The sequence below is a fragment of the Lagopus muta genome, chromosome 13 (assembly GCF_023343835.1).
Source record: "Lagopus muta isolate bLagMut1 chromosome 13, bLagMut1 primary, whole genome shotgun sequence".
Lineage (NCBI taxonomy): Eukaryota > Metazoa > Chordata > Aves > Galliformes > Phasianidae > Lagopus > Lagopus muta.
This window is the reverse complement of record NC_064445.1, coordinates 13,021,040-13,040,175: the sequence shown is the minus strand read 5'-3', so window position 1 is coordinate 13,040,175 and position 19,136 is coordinate 13,021,040. Positions and strand designations below refer to the sequence as shown.

The following is a 19,136-nucleotide window of genomic DNA, read 5'->3' as shown; positions in this document are numbered from 1 at the left end:
CATACATTGCTGTGATTTAAGAGTCTCAGTTTTCTTTTATACTTCCAGAACCCCTACAAAGGACCAGTTTCTTTTAAGCAACACTGTCTGAAGTATAGGTTTAAATTATACACTGCCAATTCAAACAGAATATAAACCCTCATGCCTAGATCACATTTTTAAATGTCCTTGTATAATCAAAGAATACTAGGATGTTATAATCACGAAATAAACAAGAGAGTTAGGCAAAGCAGACTAAGATAACAAAAGAGAATAAATAGAAGCCTTACCCCTATCCTGGGCTCACCCACAAAACACCAGCAAAGGCAATCTCCAGAAGAGATCCTTCCCCACTGGTAGCCAGCTCTTAAATAGGTCTAGGAGGGGTGCAGCCAGGCTTCTGGCAGCACAGTGAATTGCCTTCACCTGTGCTCCTCTGGCTGGCTCATGGCTCACCTCAGGTGATCAATGAGAGGTTCAGGCCGTGACTCAGCAGTTCCCATACAGTCCCCATGCTTGAGATTTCCTTCTGTCCAGCTCTATGATAACTTCTAATTTGCGCTGTAAATTACTGTTCAAATATTTCCCTCCCACTAACAATTCATGGAAAGAGAGGGTTTAAGTTTTATGTGCAGTTAACATTTGGAAGGCTGTAAACATTTGGAGTCTCCCTAGATTTTTAAAGGCTGGAGGGCAGCAGGTTTGGCAGCCCTCACAGAGTTCGAGTAAGAGTTCCTCAGCAGGAGCAGTGCTTTGTTTCACACCATCAAAACACAGAACGAGGGTTTCCAGGCACCCAACAGAATCCAGAGGAATAGAGCCAGAACTCACATTCAGACAAGCCACAACCCACAACATGCACACTCTTCATCCTCAGCTGAGCTCTGTACTAAGAGCCATGAGAAGGATGCTGCTTGCTGACCAGGCCTTACCAGCCTGAGCTACACAACCTGAATGCACGCAGAGAATCTGTTCTCTTCAGAGAGGAGCCTAACCTTTCCTAGAGCCTGTGCTTCTGCATATACAAAGGGAGAGTTTAGATGCGAAGCTGAAAACTGCTCAGTCTTCTCAGCTCTTCAACAAACCCATGCTTCAGGAATTTGAGTTTCCCTGAGAAGAGCTGAGGAATCAAGAAACATCAGTTTTCTCACATACAGAATGATCAGTACCAAGCAGAACACAGCAGGGAAAGACCACTGAAAAAGTGACCACTGTAGAGTCATTAAGGGGGGGATTTGAGTTATAGTGAGGGAAGAGATTACAGCAACATCCTGCTAATTATCAGGGGAGAAAACATTCACTGAACTATTGTTTTAAATTAGAATATGGAGTTATTTCATTGGAGGGCTGCTTTCTATCTTCTCTTCCAAAATAGAGATTAGCAGTAAGTTATTTAATTTACAATAGCCAAATAGCTATCAATTTCAAGGAGATGCAATTAGATTTCAGAAGACAGCTTTTTAATATTCATATCAGCTGCTGTAACTACCTCTTCAGTCCACTGCAGGATTTAGCAGGCTGTGGATGTCAGAGGTGTTGCTTAGTACGGAGCAGTAGGTTGTGGTAGGTCACTGGGGTGAGCTCATGCTGTGACAGGGATGGATGATAACTCACTGTTGCTGGTGTGTTCATGCTACAGGGAAAGGAACTCAACAAACCCCAGGACAAAGAATATTTGTTAACAGGAACCAATTGCCCATCAGTTTCAACTTCACTATTCTCTACCAAAGCTCTCCAGCTTAGCCACAGTCCAGCAGAGTATCAACATCCCAGAAGAGACAACTATTAATTATTGCTGCCCCCACCACATACGCAACTTCTACCATGCAGTGACTATTCCACATGCTGTTACTCATTTTCTCACAGATCACAACTAGCTTCTAGGAAAAAAAAAGTATATATACATTTTACTTGGCCTAAACCAGCTTCACAGCAGAAGCAAAATATTCATTGGTTTGGCTCATGAATTGAATTATCATGAAGTCTCTGCTGGTTATAAGGCATGCAGAGACTGCACAATAGGATTCATGAGGAAAGTCTGCAATATACAAAACCTAATGCCTTGAATCTAAGGAAGCAGGATTTTTTAGAGCACTGAAACATAGAATACAATATGAGTAAATGCTACACCATCCTCAGCAAGTACCATTAATTTACTTGCATACTGGGATAGGCTGCATTACAGTCTAGCAAGAGAGCTTTTGTTCCCTTATGTTCTTCACACTAGCTGGAAAAAATACCTATGATGTGGATTATACTAAGGGTAAGCAGTCCTTAAGTAGAGGAGAGGTGCTACTATACCGTCATTAGAAAACAGCCTGTTCCATACCGCAGTCAGGGAGTTATGGAGCAGATTTAGAGGAACCTTACTGAAACAGATCTTAACTAGCAGGGAACACATCCTTCGGAAACGAGGCATGTAATAACTTATTCTGGTGTCACCATTCCCTGAAGTAAATAGCATTGGATATTTTTCTGAAATAACCAGCTCATTACCTCAGCCTGTGGCAGAAGCAGCAAGTGCCAGCCATCTGGAGTGCTAGATGGCCCACTGCCAACATAGCTGTGATGCTGTGGAAGAGGTGGAGAGCAGGGGTGAGTTAGAGCAACGAGAACAAGTATAGCATAGACAGAAGGCTAAAGCAAGGGGAGGGACTTACATGCAAGAAAAAAGAATTGCTCTTAAAAGATTTATTTGCTACGTAAGGTTAGGGAAAGAGATGATCCTAGCAATGAAGAATTATTAGAAATAAAATTATGAGATAAATAAAAGTAAAATAAAGTAGCGAAGAGCCAACCCATTATGCTGTGTTGGGAAATGTAAGTTCCCCTACTCGAATCCCTATCTCTACACAGGAGAACCATCACAACACAGTTTACTGACAGATGGAGCTTATCTTTCTAAATAAAAAAAGTCCAGGCTCTGTGATACTTACACAGACCTCGTTTAGACTGTTTGAGTCTTTAGCTCAAGTGGCTCAAGCCATCACACTTCACCATTTTGTTACCTCATTGTGATGCTGTAATATGAAGAGCAGTCATGAGAAACTAGACCTTTTTCACACACAGATGTAGCAATTTACCATATACTAAAATATGATCCAAATTCCCAATTCTTGACAGCTGAATAGTACAGAAAATAACCTCCAGAATATACCAAGCAACACATCCCAAGTAAATGCTTACATACCATTTCAACAGATCTGTTGACAAGAATTGGTTAAAAGCAAAAACCAGGTGGGGCTGCTCACAGTTCTTAAAGGAAATCGGATGAAGGAATTTGGTTGTTTTTTTTTTCCCTCCCCCCTTATGTTTACCAGTATCAAGTTACAGTAGAAAAATTGGGACACTTGAACATTGTTACAGCATTTTTCTATATAGGAATGCTGTTTTTCTTTCCTACCATTGTGGGTTCTTAAGATCTGCACTCTTTGAGCTGTAAGGAATGGTAGTCAAAGCCTAATAAATATAGGAGTCAAGGTAACTATGTTTGTCTTCTGTTGGCATAAGAAAATAAATCAAGCTCTATCTTTCTGGGAAGTTAAGGCCTTTAGCATCGCTTCTATTTTTCCCTTTTTTCCCCTCAGGCTCCTTAAAAATTACTGTTCAGAAAACTACATGTGAGAGTCATGCCTGCAGAGGGCTGCAGATATTGCTGTGCCATAGAGCTGCGATCTCTTTCTCTGGAAACAGGAGAACAAGTCTTTCTTTGTAAGGGATGGGCGAGCTGTCTTTTGGTGGAAACATGACAAAGATGTTTGCCCTTTTCCACAAAATTAAGATGTGCTACTAAAATGGGCTGATTTTAAGGAGGAAATGTTTTATCACTAGACAAGCAGGAGATCAACAAATAACACTGATTTAGCTGGCTATAAACTAGAAAATAGAAATAGGTCAGGTTAGAGATCCTCAGGTCTGTATCCCATACACAACAAGACAGATAGTTCTGAAGCCACTGTAAAATGTGAGAAGAAACACTTGGGCACAAATATACCCCTATTTTTTTGCCAACCCCTGATAGTGTTTGCCCCATGCTGTGAAGTTTGGGTCATCTTTATACTCTATTTTAAAATGCTTCTTGTATAATGTTTACTCTCAGGTAACTTACAAAATGTTTTGGAGCCTTCAGATCCCTGACAGTACCCAGAAACAATGAATTTCTTAGGTTATTCAAAACTTCCAACTGGAATCCACTATATAAAGTGGTTGCCACTGGATACTCCCATTGATTACTGCCTATTAATGTTTACAAAGAGTACTGACACAAAATAAAACATAATGGGATATGCACTGAACACGTGGTTGATATTTTGGCTTCTAGCATGTCAATCCATTCTTTTTCAGTGACAGAAATCTCAAAGTTAATGAAATTGTTACTGCTGAGAGTTTAAATGTGATAAATCCTTTATCACTGCAGGGATTACACACATAAATGAACATAGAAATGTGGTTGTACCTTCTGCACTTCAGGAACTCCTAAACACAGGGATGAGCAAGGAAAAAGGAGTCCTCTTATTCAGATGGAATCTCCTTGTGAGGTTGAGGAATCAGAAGCTTCTGGATACAGCTAAAGGAAACCTTCAATAAGAACTCAATGTTTCCATTGTGAATCCAAATGTACTTTGAATTCAGAGGTAATGGGTCTCTGGGAACAAGATGCTTTGCAGGCAATGTTAACTAAAGGGAAGCAGTACTACCTATAACACTTACAGATGAGGGAGGGGAATCTCTAGAGAGTTGTTGTAGTTCATTGTATAGGTCATAGAGGTAATTTAGGTTATCCACAGGGGGAAGTGGGACAGGTTGACAAAAAATTGTTCACTGCCATAAAAGGATGTAGCAGTTTTTTTCCTTGAGCTTTTGTATACAATCTTCCTTGCCCGCTCCTGCTCTCAGCCCACCAGCTGGCATAGCTGTCATAGTACTGATGAGCATCAGGTGCTGTTGCAGTGCAGATAATACAAAGCCTGCCCCAGTCCAGGTACAAAAGATGGCACAAGGTCTTCCGGGTAACATAGACCTGAAATCCTGGCTGTGTAGAATTTCTCTTCAATAGATTAATGGTTTCTGAGTAGCAAAAGGAATGATTAAATATTCAGGTCCCTAGTTGGATCCTTTTATAACATTTCAGTGGGGATTTGGAGCTAACAGCCATTACACCACTATGATTTTTAATGCAAAAATACCCAAGGTTAGTCTAAAGACATAAACAGTAGGAATCATCGTGTCTGTGGCTCTCTTTTCAAGTGGCACCCTACTTGCACATGCTACATCCCACTAGACTAACAGGATTATGCAGTGGGAAAAAGAATCTGCTTGCACTTACACAGGAACTTTTCAAGCTACAAAGGAAAATGTTATGCTTTGCAAACCAAACTTCACTGCTCTTTATGTCCAAGATGACATTAATTCAGACTTCACCCAGGTATTTAAAAAACCTACCAAAGCAAAGAGAAGTATAGCTATGTGATGGGAAAACAGAAGTCAGGTTAAGGGGTCCCACAGTGTCACAGCTGAGCCCATCTTCTCTCTCTGCTGCCTGAGAAGAGGAGACAGTGCCTGTAGTTAGTGGCCACACAGCAATTATACATTCATATCTTCTTCCAGAAATGAATCTCAGTCTCTTCTTTACGGCAGGGTTACAGGACCTCTCCAATGAAGAGCCTTTTTGTTTCCCTAAGGTCATCTGCGGTGCAAAGAGGACCGTGCTTTGATAGTTTCTGCCACCTAATTAAGAAAGGGCTGTGTGAGTAAGCAAGAAGCCTGGGAGCTGATCTTTTGTGAACAGGGCAAATTTCATTTGTGCAAAAAGAAATCTGGGGCTTACGCTAAATTATTAAATGAATTACAGCAACAGATCCCTTTCCTTTGGAGTGATTTAATAATCACAGATTTTCCAAATGAAGAGGAGGTACAGAACATTTCCTGAAGGAAATGTCAGTTTGGCAGCTACACCCCTTACCTGGAGATGTCCAGTGAAGTTCATTAAGGACTGGTGATGTGTTGTGATCATTTGTGTTGCCAAGCACCAGCTTTTCCATGATGCAATACACAGAAATAAATATGTAAGCCAAAGTATTCAAGAGAAAAAAAAAAGAGCATGGAAGACCACATTTGTCCCTGGAAAAAAAGACAGGTGGCCATAATCACACATATTAAAAACCCATCAATCAGAAAGGTGGGAGAGCAAAGAATTAAGTCAGATGCACAGGTGGCAAACTGAGGCACAGAAAACTAAGACTGATCTTAGGATAGAACTAGGAGAGAAATCTAGGACAACAGCTCAAAGCTATAACCAGAAACAGTGCAGATATTTGATTTAGCAGCAAGTAGGAACAATTTCTAGGAAAAAAATTATGCTATTATAGATATTTGCAAGATAAGCATCCAAACTTCCAGTTTAAACCATCAAGGGAAGACAAAGGCCACAGAAGACTGCTGTAGGCAAACTGGACTGTGCCAGCCTAATAGCAATGCAGAATACAAAAGCAGAGGAATCAAAAAATGCATTCAGATCTTTTAACCATAGCTGCATGAAAATTGGCAGCATCCCATTGTTTTCTGGGGGAAGCAGCGGTGCTAAGTAGATAATAGATGGAAACAATGGATATCCCAGCATTACCCATTTTCTTAGAATATTACAGTTACATCCCAGCTCCTTTCTGTCACTGAAGGGAAATGGATCACAAACTGTCAGACCTTTGATATCCACTGACCAGATCTGCAGTATTTTTTGAGACAGTCATGTTATTTCACCCATACTCAGAGCTTTTCAGCCTCGTATTTTGTGTGCTGTGTACATATCTTTATCTTTAAGACAGCAATAATTGGCATACTGCTTAGATCTAAGCACAGCTTATTTCCATGTTTCAACATTTTAGAAAACCTTTCCTTCTGAAAAGTCCTTGGCTTTGCTTCACACCACTTCATGCTACTAAAGCAATTTTGGGTGAAAGTTAGGAGTAAAGTAAACCAAATAGCTGCTAAATTAAAGCCTATGACTTTAGACATATAGAAACCCATTGAAATGCCCTTCTGTTTGTCTTTTTACTGCCAAGTATTTTCAATAGGCATACTGCTTTAACCACTTCATCCTCCCTAACAGACTGGTCGCCTTCAAGACTGAAACAGGGACAAAGAGGCTTCAATGGAGAAAATGAAAATCATGCTCAGGCTATCAGGAGTGTTGGGAGGTATTTCAGTGTACTGAGAGCTAAACAAGATCAGACTGGAACAACTGAAATGCTTCTCTTGCTGCTTGAACAAAATGGCACTGGAATTTCTCTACTCCCATGCACCCTTCATTTGCCTCTTTGTAGTTCTTTGAGGCACATTAACATGTTTCCTGTGCAGGAAACTCACCCTCTTTCTCAGATGAATTACCTGAAGCACCTCAGACATTTGAACGTTTCTTGTCAGATGCACAAAACAAGTCTTACCTCAAATGGCAGTGAATCTGATGTGCCCTGACGGTTACAAGCAGGGCAACAAAGAGAATCATTACATGTTAGCAGAGCTGAGAAACTCAGTGTCCCACTACCAGAAAAAATAGGATTTGTCTCCAAAAGTGACAGTCCTGACTGCTGAATATAGAGACACATGTTCCAAATTTTATTAACATGGGTTTTCTTTGAATTGAGCTATTCATTTGTGGGCCTTATCTTACAAACACATCTGAGACTCCGTTTTTCTGTGACAGAGAGCAGTAAAGAAAACTGTTGTTTTTGTTTCTTTAAAAAATGTTGTCCTGCTTGGAAGAAATATTTGCTGGCAGAACACCCTGTATCACGGGCCACACGTCACAAACTAGGAGTATATTTCATACAATATGAAGGTAGCTTGTAGTATTACAGCCACTGAAAATGAAATATCTTAAATTGTTGAAAGGTAAGATAAATTTTATGGCTAGAAAAGATAGCAGTACAAATCTTTCAGCTAACGTAAATAAGATCAGCTGGATCAGGAAGATTCAGAGACTTAAATTCCCTTTCAGAGAACATACACATAAAGTAGTAGAGTTTGTTACACTGCAAGGTGCTTCCGCCTAGGGCTGGACTTGACTCACACAGTGGATTTTTAGCTACATCACTGGAACTAACAGGAAAAGTTATTAGAGTAATTTTCCAAGCCAAAATTAGAGTATAGAAAATACATTTGACTCTTGCTATCTGCCCTCTTAATTCATGGCAACTGCTTTATTTAAAAGTAGCTTCCTGAAGTATTTGCAAATATACTGCGGGAAAGAACCTTCACTACGACAGAGATAAAAGTATTGTTTTGTTGGTTTTTTTGTGTGCTTGTTTTTCCTAACAACTGGCAGCATGAGACTATGTTCAACCAAGTTATGCTGGGAGGACACAAAAACAGGTGCAGAGAGAAAGCAAGACTCTAATTATAGGACTTACAGGACTGCATCCATCCCTTTTGATGTGGTTTTTCCACCCACTTTTCCTTACTTCCAGTTGAATAGCCACTGCTTACTAGAATGTACAGTGGGTAAAAAAGTTGAGTGTGAATTCACTGATGTGAGGAAGCTTCAAGGAACTTAACTCACCACAACAATCTTTTAGGATCTTCTTGGGTTATACCTGAAACACATGCATGGGTACCTAGATGTCACTCCAGGCCAGCAAGAGTGAATCAGCCAATAAATTTTTACACTGGGGACAGAAACTAAGGCTTCTTAGGTTGATAGTTTTTGTTTTTAACCAGGAAAAGGTGCATTCATTTTTTGTAAGTGTGACAATCTCTTTTCAACCTGGTATGGCCTAGAGCTTTCCTACAGTCCATGAAGAGAAGAGTCCATAGCAAAAGGAGTCACAGGTAGCAGATACTTGCAACCAACAACTGTGTTCTACAACTAAAAGCAGCTGAGGTTTTGCTGTGGCAGTGATTTGCTAACCCTGCTAATGAGACATGCAGACACTTTGTCTTGGAATTCAAGAGCAATTGGCTGATAATCAACCAACCAAAAAAGAAACGCTAAAATCTTGTTTAGTATTCTGCTGACAGTGCTGTAGAGGTTACATATGAATAAATGGGAAACAGCTGCTGGCTGCTGCTTTCCTATTGCAGCCCTGCCCAATATGACCCACTCACTGAAATATGAACAGTGCAATAAACTGACTCTGCTCATGTGAGCTTTGTGTGAGCCTTAGGTGAGCTGGGGGTGGAGGAGAACAGCTTAGAAAGAACAAGAATGGACAATATGCAGAATGAGTTATAAGGAATATAGAGGGAAACTAAGAGGGGCAGGATGGAGGCTGTAGATTGCAGACATTAATACCGCAAAGCAATGAGTGCTAGCAGACTTGAGGAACTAAATTCTAGACCAGCCTCCCTCCATCCTTGTAAAAGCATTTATCTCAATAGTAGGTTTTGAACAAGACTTCTCCAGCATCATAAGCACAAATTGACATATTTTAAGCTTTAAAGTGAGGCTTGGTGAAACATGGATAACATGCAAATCTCTGCTCTGTGCTGAGTAACAAGAATTTGTCAGAGGGCCATACCAGCCCATATCTGACTACAGACTCAGGACTTTGGTAACATTCCATATTGATAGAGTGAATTCCAGCAAGTCTGCCTCCTAATGATATTTGGAAGGCCAATACAGCCCCCAAGGAAACATGCACCTCTGGGTGCTACAAACTCTCTGTTAGCCTCCAGAACTCAACAATTCACCTTCCACAAACAATTGAGAGGAATACATCAAACATAGGTGGCCAAGTTAGTACTCAAAGAACCAAATCCAGCACTAATATCTGCCTAAATGGACAGGGGATACTAAGAAAGGGTAGCTGTAGCACCTGCTGGTGATATTAAGACTGCAATATTTGCTCAGGACTGCACAGGCCAAATAAGGTGCCAGTTGCTTTGGTGATGATGCTGGCATCACATTCACAAACAGCTCCTCCAGGAAGCCCAACTCTGGGAACTGAAAACACAGGTGGTGGAAAAATGCCTAGGGAAACCATGGTTCCACTGAGGATTGGCTGTGGTGCAGCCCAACAGAGAGCACTGCTATCACAATCTTTGGTCATCAGTACAGTGACTTCACACCTGAATGTGTGAATGATCTCTTCAGGTCTGATCTCTTACACTTTACTTTCATGGAAATGTACATGTTTATTCTCAGGATAATTTTTGTAGGTCTCATCCCTGCTGAGAGACCCACAACATCACATACATTGTATGTGGTCTAGTCGCAGATTAAGAGATGAGAAGTTCATTGCATTATTTGTACACTTGTTACTTTTTTCTTGATTATTTTGAGCCTAGAAGAGCAGCTGAAGCAGGAAGAAAAGTTAACAATAAACTGCATGCAGGTGGAGATTTTGTGCTTCTTGCTATTGCACAAGACTAAAATTCTATGAAGAGAGATTTTGTTGGCATTAGGAAGTAAAATAGAAAACTGCTATCTCTTCAAGAAGTAGAAATGAAGCATTTGCCCTTTACAGAAGGCAGCATAGGCACATAACAGACACTGACACAAAGTAATATTTCCTAAAGCTATTGTCAGGGTAAGGGTTGAATGCTTCTGTCACTAGTGAAGTCACATAGACGTATAGAGAGCAGATCTAGCTCAGAATTGGCATTTTCTTTAATCTTGGTACATGGAATGAGTACTGGAATAACAGGAACCTGCCAGAGAAAAAGCTAGTTTTCAGCATCAATTAAGTATTTCTTCAGTCTTCTCCCCTGTAGCAACAAACATCTTATTTGGCCGCTGCTTCCCAGGACAAGAAACCTCTTCAAGAGCATCACCTGAGAAAGGCATAAGATCTCTACATGGTTGGTATTTTGAATCAATGCCTAGGCACTAGACAAGTCTGGCTTTAAGAAGCTGGGAGAGGTTAGCAATGTGAATCTGGAGGGTAATTGTACCTCCTATTTTCAGTGGGAACTAAGAAAGGCTGTGTGGAATGAGCAGGATGCAGTAGGTATTTTGGACCTAAAAAGAGAAGGACCAGATGACCAAGCAGCAGACTTCATGCTGTGTGCTATCAGGAGAACCATGTGGAAAATTTTTCTAGGTAGAACTGTTTATCTGTATTGTAAACATCTTCATTTATAAGCAGTGAAGCAATAAAGCAACTTTTGTTGATAATATGCTAAAAATAAAGGGAGAGATCAGTCTGCTGATAAAAAGGGAAATTCAATAAGGTCTTTGTCCAGACTTTTCACAGAACAGTGACTTCCCAGACAACTTGATTCTGGAGATGGAAGGAAAACATGGTTTTTTGTGACACAGATTTAGGGGAAAAAACCAAACTGGCTATTAATATTCAGAAACAGTAACTAAGCACACAGTCACACAGCAACTTTGCTTCACCGAAAATGAATAGTAATTAAGTGGAACCGGCCACTGAGTTTGTTCTGTAAAAGACCCAGAGGCTGAGGAAGAAGGAATTTGTGACCGCTATCAGACAAAGCAGTCACACTTTGTGACTCCCTGGCTGTGCCATAAATATATAGCAACAGCTGTTGCAACCGAGACTAAGAGAATGTCTAGGCTGACATCCTGTCTCGCTATTGTTGGAAAGAAATAGATGCTAAAAGCTGTCATACAAAGAGGCCTCCAGTAAACCGGGGGGAACTCAAACAGCCACACTGTGCAGTTTTCTCCATACTACTTGCTCTGCTCCTCTTCTGCATTCTAAGAGCATCCATTGAGGATTTAAATTCAGAACTAACCTGAAATCACTGATAATGTTTTGCTCCTACTATTCTATCTCAGCTGAAAAACAGTAGTGTATTTTCATCCAGTCAAACATGATTTCAAAATTGCTTTATTTGACATAACTCTTCTTGCTCTTTCAGTGTAGTAGAATAAAGCGAGATACAAGGTCAGGGCAACATATGTTGTCTGTATCACAGCACAGATGTCTGGGGCTCTTCAGCCATAAATGACAAACATTAAGGTATAGATGTTTTCAGGCAGAGGCAAGAGAAGAACTTAGTCGTGGCAAGAAAGATTTCTATTACTGGGAAGGATCAACTCCTGGGAAGTGGATTAAAGAAAAATACCTGAGCAACTACTTTATGAAGTAACAGCATGAGGCACAGGTACTATTCCCACTGATAACTTGGACTTTTTTCAGTTATAAGCACTGACCAATAGTTCCACATTAAATACAATTCAAGCCTCACTACCAGATATCTGTGATCTTGACATTGGTCCCAGCAGGCATTATATCCCCCATGCATACAGAGGCCATAAGGAACACTTTAGTTTTAAGGTGAATTTTCCTGTGTTGTATGGGTATTCACAAGCAGACACATGAAGAAAATGGGGGTTGAGCAGCACTGATACCACTCACTTTCAGACCCATGGCACAGTTTATGAAGGCTAGACTGAATGTCTTCAGATGAAAGTACTTGAAACAGACACATACAGAATAATCTCAACTTTTAGACAATTTAATCCCATGCCACGCCAGTCAGGTAATGCAGCAATGGCTTTTTTGTACACTTGATTTTGTATCATTTTAGCTTAAACTGTGATAACTATTAGTACATTTGACAGCAGCTAAGCTTTACTGTGCTTTTCTTTATCTTTGATACAAACTGAGTTTATTCAAAATCATGACACAACGTGGCAGAGTAGAGATGGCAACATTTGCATCTGCTACTTTTTTTTTCCCTTCTCCTTGTGCAAAGATTTCAACCATATTTACTCCAGACGGGTTTTGAAAGAGTTCATCCAGCTCTGGGTGGAAATGCTGATATCTGAAAAGTCAAATTGTGTGGGTGGGCAAAGTCCCCTTAGCAGCAGATTTCATACATGAGAACTGAAAAAAAAGGGATTTTCTTCAAGATCGGAATGAAAACAAACCCAAGAAATAAGAAATGATGTAATAGGGTCATCACAAAATTGTTTTCTTTACAGTATAAACTGTTGTAATTATTACTTAATGACTGGAACTGAAGAACAGTTCCCCCCTGCACATGGGCATAAACCCATCTGTTAACTGTGAATCATGCAAATAATGTGACATCTGAGATTTCAGAGAAGAGTTTAACTGTTTTGCAGCTAGCCTTCCCTATACTCTACCCACTGTGCATTCAGCTTTATGGCCTGCCTGTGAGGATTTGGTTAGAATTCAAGATACCTGATCATATTTTAAAGGTTCTGAAAGTAGTGACTCATGGGTCCTTGCCAGTAGTGAGTTTATAAGTGCTTAAGTTCAAAAACGCTCAGCATTCAGACCAAAATAACACCCTGCATAACAGCGAACACCAGCTTTAGGGAAGTTTGCTCAGGATGAGCTCTAAAGAAAGTCCATTTGACTTTGCAATCACAGCACTGCCTGGCAAGCTCAGGTGGTACCTTCGACTGTAACAAGGGGAGAGGCGCACGTTGAGAAAAGTTTTAGATACAGTCACACATGTTGCAACATAGAATCATAGAATCACAAGGCTGGAAGCCACCTACAAAAATCTAGTCCAACCGTCTCCTCATCACCATTGCCACCACAAGCACTAAACCACATCACACAGCATGTCATCCAGATGCCCCTTGAACACCACCAGGGACGGAGACTCCACCACCTCCCCAGGCAGCCATTCCAGTGCCTGACCACTCTTTGAGAGAAAAAGTTCTTCCTTATGTCTAACATCATCTGCTCTGTGAAGCACTTCTCAGGGAATCACATCCTCAACCCTTCAAGCTGGTCCTGCAAGCAGAACACTGTGAAGCCCACAAGAGTCAAAGGGTTCCCCGCACAGAGAGGTCCTGCTCTTGGGGGCCTGAGACGGACCTTGTAGTGACAGCAGGTCCAGCAGCTCGAGAGCAACTCACTCACTTGCCATAAAACAATACTAAGTGGCAATGAAGGCAATGTTAAGCTGTCCACAGCCTGAGCATGGGGCAAGACTGAAGGCAAAGAATGCAGAAATAAAAAAAATGAGCATGTGTATTTTCAGGCTCCATCAAGAATATCTAGAATTTCAGGAAAACTACATAGAGCACCGAAATACAAAACATTCACATTTCATGTATATACACAGATCAGCTGTTGGCTTTGACGTATACGTCCATGCCACGTCTCCGCTGGAGCACAAGTCCTACTATGGAAGTGGGAAGAATAGTTTCTGAGCTACCCAAATCCCAGCAAAACCTGCACTGCCCATGCAGACTTGTCCATCATCCAGAGGAACAACCTAGTCTCCTGGAAGCTCATTCTTTACCTTGCTGATAAAATAAGGCCCAGTTATGAACAATTATTGCACACAGTCAGTCATGTCAAGATCATCCAGTAAGTAGTGCAGTTGGGCCATAAGACAAGCTTGATGAGTGTTTAAAAAAAAAAAAAGTGACTTTAAACAACTGAAACAGTGACTCAACATCAAGCAAGGGCTACTCTGGTTGTATTTTAACAACTGGACAGGCAAAAATAGATGATCAGCACATCCAAAAGCTTCTCCAGACTTCCCTGAAGCTCTCAGGTCTAGAAATTGTGCTGAAGTCCCTAAGAATAAGTACTGCAAGAGCTGTCCTACTTAGGAATAATAGTAATGGTAATAATAATCTAGGCCATGGGCTGGAGAACAGTATCTGGTTTGAGTTCCATCTCTGACTCATTTTTCAACTAATTTTTTTTCAAGATCTGCAAGGACCTGTGTGGGACCTCAGTGGAAGGAGGCTGTTAGGTACTTGCATTTCATGTGGAACCCAAGGGTTATTCATACAACACTGCTCTTTCTATCTTGCCCTACCAGAGCTAGACTGATCCCATTGACTTACCTAGAGAAAGGGGATCTGCAATGACAACCTTTACAAGCTCCCTCAGGAAACAAAGCTTAGGACTGTTTCAGACAGAATTCAGTCTGGGGGACAACACAGTCCTTCACTGACAACAGTAAATCAGATTAGAAATGTTCCTTAAAATTACCAGTAGCATCATGCTAGGCTGAATTTCTTGAGTTATCTGTGGGAGAATGAGTTTTTATAAACAAACAAAACCATTGCAGTATTTTTGAAGAATGAAGTTCAAAACAAAACCAAGTCGTCAAAATAGCCCAAAGCCTTTCAAAACAATACAACTCAGTCCAAACACATGAGCGTTTTGAGGCACACTGTACAGGGCAAAACAAGATTGCATGGGAATGCACAGGAGAAAAAGTACTCAGCTCTACTGGAGCAGTGGGCACATGGCCACATGCATTTCTGTAGCACTTTGTATTGACAGACTGTTCATGAGGAAGTGGTGGTAATTTTTCCCTTTCTGTGAAGAAGAAATGAAGTAGAGACAAATTAGTACATTTACTTCAGATCCTTTGTGGTCTAAGAGAGAAACAAAACTCCAGGCAACTTCCTTTGCTTTCAGGGTTGCCATCCAATTGACTGCAGTGTTCTCCTCTAAAGTACAGCAATAACAGTGGAGTGGCACAATCCTAGGCTGCAGCAAATGAGAACAATGAAATGTAGCAGCCATGGATATGGAAGAAAAACTGCTTACTTTTGGAAGGCCTCTGGTAGGCAGGGATCTTGCTAGAAATCCCTCTCCTCTATTGCCAATCCTTAAATGAGGTCTGGGAGGTGGTTCCTGGTTCCACTCCTGGTCACTTAAGTACATTGCACACACCTGAGCTCCCCAGGTTGGCCCTGACTTCCCACCAAGTGCACAACAGGTCAGCACAACAGCTCAGTCAGTCAAACTCTCCTACAGGGATTAACCATGTAGGTGGAAAAGGGAAGCTGTTTTAACAAGATAAAAGGTAAGGATAGCAACAAATACATAAATGATGAACTGGTATTGACTGTAACCTCAAAACAAGCAGAAAGTACATCCAAACACAGAAAGCATTTCAGATGTGACATCTGAGTTTAATCTGCTCTAATTTAACACATTTTCCATCCCTAGAACTGAAAACTCAGACATTGTTTCTGTTTTCTGTCACCTTTGACAAATGCACAGACACCTACCAAGTTGCACCTTTTTCCAGAGTTCAATAGATATCATCTACATTAGCAAAAGAGGCTTCCACTCAATGCTGGCCCTCCCACACACAGATCTGAATTATCAAAGGTCTCCGCAGATGACAGCTTGAATAACCTGGGATGTCTCAGCTGCAAAAACATGGGGAGAGAGGAGAGCCCAACTCTGTCTTCATTCTCCGCAGCTACACTGAAATAAATTTTGAAAGATCCAAAGTAATCTTTTGTCTGTTTATAGAATTCATAAATTTGGATAACAGAAGAATCCCTGAAGAAATAAACAGTTTATAACCACTAGTAATCACTCACATCTCCTTGGTCCTTGTTAAAACCAAATGTCACTAGCTGTGGGAGTGTTATGAGAAAGATATATAAAATTAACTGATCAAAACTTGGTGCACAGGTCAAGCAATGTGAAGGAAGGAACCTAATGAGGACTCTACTCTTCACCCTCCAAATTTCTAATGGCTGCTTGAAAAATTATTTTCACTAGATTCTTATCTGTGTATTTCCAAGGTAATTTGTATACCTTTATGTCACACAAATTTGTCATTGACTGTTCCAAAAATTTACGTAGAGAGAAAGCCTTACATACTTCTGAACAACTCAGGAATTCAGCAATCAGTCAGCCAAGCAATTATTAGCTTCAGCTGGTATAAACTGTGATATTATCTAAAATTCATCTGTCTTTATTATACCCTGCTACAAAGGAAACAAGAAATCCAAGTATGCCCATCCAGCAAAGAGCAGCTTGGTCCTACAAAAGGGAGAGAGAAGTTCCTGCAACAACAACAACAACAAAGGGAAAAAGAGCTGAGCAGAGAAGCTGGGTTGCAGGGTGAGAGAGATCTTTTCATTTCAGCAACACTCGTTAGCATACATAGAAAGCTGGCTTGCGGGATTTCAACACACGCCTGTCTGCCTCTTCTGAGTTTCATAACTCAACCCACAACATAATTTGTTTAAACAGTGCTCTCACTCATTTCTCCTTAAATAAAAGGACACGTTCCCAGGGTTTTGAGGTGTCATTGGATACTTTGTTGCTAAAGGAGAAACTGGACTGATTCCAGTAAAAATACACATGCGGGGAATCATAGCACAAACAGCAAAATAAGGCAGTACATATAGGATTACAACAAAGAAAACATGTAGTAGGATCAGCAACACACCTGCCTTAGAAAACCTTGCTTTTCAGAGGGAAGAGTTGTAGTTTTTGATAAAGACTATCTTTTACCTATATAGTGCAGCACTGCAAGAATACACTGTGCTTGTGAGTTCCAGATATTGATACCCAGAGAAGGATGGGTTTATAACACACTCCTTCACTCCAAAAAGGATAAAAGAGTTATGCAGCTGTTTTTCATCACCCTCTGGGCCGCCTGCTCATGCAGTTGAGATAGGGAACTTCCAGGAGAGAGCTGTTCTAAGGAGATAAAGCGTTTGTCTCATCAAACACAATGCTTGAAAGAAAAAATGAAATGCTCTTTCCCAAACTTGCATGGGATCTCCTTTCCAGAGGGAAACCTTGTTGTCAGTGCCCAAAGCACAGGTTGAGAATGAATGACAGCCTCTGGTCACTGGAAGCTACTGCAAACCCACAGTAATTGTGGGCCTGTGGGTCAGGTTTAGCTAGGACACAAAGAACACGGGGAATGGATACTCAGGCTGCATGTGAAACCTAGCTACATGCAGTTCAGTGGTTGGCAATCACAAACTGCAGCTTCCCTGTCTACATCCTGGTCATCTCTGGCTGTGCTCCTCTGCTGGTGAAACCCATTGCACACATCCCAACTGACATCTGCTCCCCTGAAAACTGAGCCACCTTGTGTAAAGTAAGCAATCTTGATCCTTGTCACCTTCCTCAGATGTGCACACAATGAAAATTCTAATTTTCATACTGTTTGATTTGTATAGTAACTGGACAGGGACACAAAACCCCTGCATTTGTCAGCTTGGGGTAGGTAATAAATGCAGGTCAAGTGACTTGAGATCAGGACTGTTTAGGTTCCCACATCAACTTCAATTCCTCCTGCTTCTTTTCTGCAGGTAGATCTGAGCTTCAAGCAAAAAAAATTTTTTTTAGCCACAAGGCATTCAAGCTGGGGGTACACTTGTTAACAGTTTCAAATACCTCAGGGGATAAATGAACTGTAAGCTAAAACAGCCACAGACACCTCCCCAGAACACCAGACACTAAGCACCAAAACAAAACAAATCCCAACAACATAAAAAGCAACAATCCCAAAGAGCAATGTTTGAGGGCCCCAGATGAAAAGTGACACCTGCCCATGATTGCAAACAGGAGCCCAGCTGGGAGCTCTCCCCAACTAATCCCTCCCAAGAGGCAAAAAAAAAAACAACAAAACAAAACCTCTGCAATCTGCAGAAAACCAGAAAGAAATTGATACTGCTTCTTCCTGACTCACATCTTACTCCTCAACTACAAGGCAGCTCAGTCTTGTTTACCACTTGCAAGCACGAAAGGGTTAAGAACCTTGCACAAACTTTGCTGTGTGATGAGCTGGCAGCCTCCCTCCTTTCCCTCCTCTCCTGCAGCCAAGATACAGCAGCGCTGGAGTGCTGCGATCCTCTCCGTTGCCTGTTGCCTACTGCTGCTGAGGGAGGGAACTGCTGGCTTACGCTGTTTCCATCCAAGCAGTGAAGCACACAAAGAGAAATCTCCTCGTCTTCTGCTTCTATTGCCTACAAAGTACAGAGCACCAGCTCTGACGCTGTTGAGTCAGATTGTAAATTGACATCAAGACTTGGAATAAGAGCCATACCTGACATTAAACCACACGAATTCAAGAGCAAAGGAGAAGACAGCAACAGATATGCCAAATGCACTAAAAATGCACTGAATTCAACAGTAAGACTGCAAATCTTTTTTGTACTAATCCCACTACCTAGGAGGAGATATGCCTTGATACATCACCAGCAAGCTCATGGTCCGAACCAGCGGCTCTAGTGCCTAATCCCAAAACTCCTGCTTCTGAAAGGTAACTATGCTTTATTCTGTTCTCTCCCTATGCACCGTCACAGCTGAGACACTACCATACTATCTTGCACTTCAGCATAAGAACAAAAAACACCACCACTGAAATAAAAGACACTCCCCCCTTTCCTCTCAGATACTCCCTGAAGAAAATGCAAGCCATGGATGGAACTGATACTTAAATGCCTTGTTTGCATTTCTTCAACACTGTCTTATCTC

The 19,136-nt window shown here is 41.1% G+C and overlaps 1 protein-coding gene across 8 annotated transcripts in view; it reads right to left on the bottom strand.

Moving 5' to 3' along the window:
* Window positions 1–19,136, bottom strand: part of DCX (doublecortin) — a 126,852-nt gene that overhangs the window by 89,112 nt on the left and 18,604 nt on the right. Inside the window, exon 1 of one of the 8 annotated variants that reach the window (XM_048959428.1) lies at window positions 18,417–18,441. The exons of 4 other annotated variants lie outside the window; for them this stretch is intronic. The gene's annotated coding sequence lies outside the window, so the exon portion shown is untranslated. Of the gene's footprint in view, window positions 1–269; window positions 322–5,421; window positions 5,699–18,416; window positions 18,442–19,136 lie in introns of those variants that run through there. 3 more of the 8 variants (XM_048959427.1, XM_048959422.1, XM_048959421.1) reach the window with 3 other exon arrangements.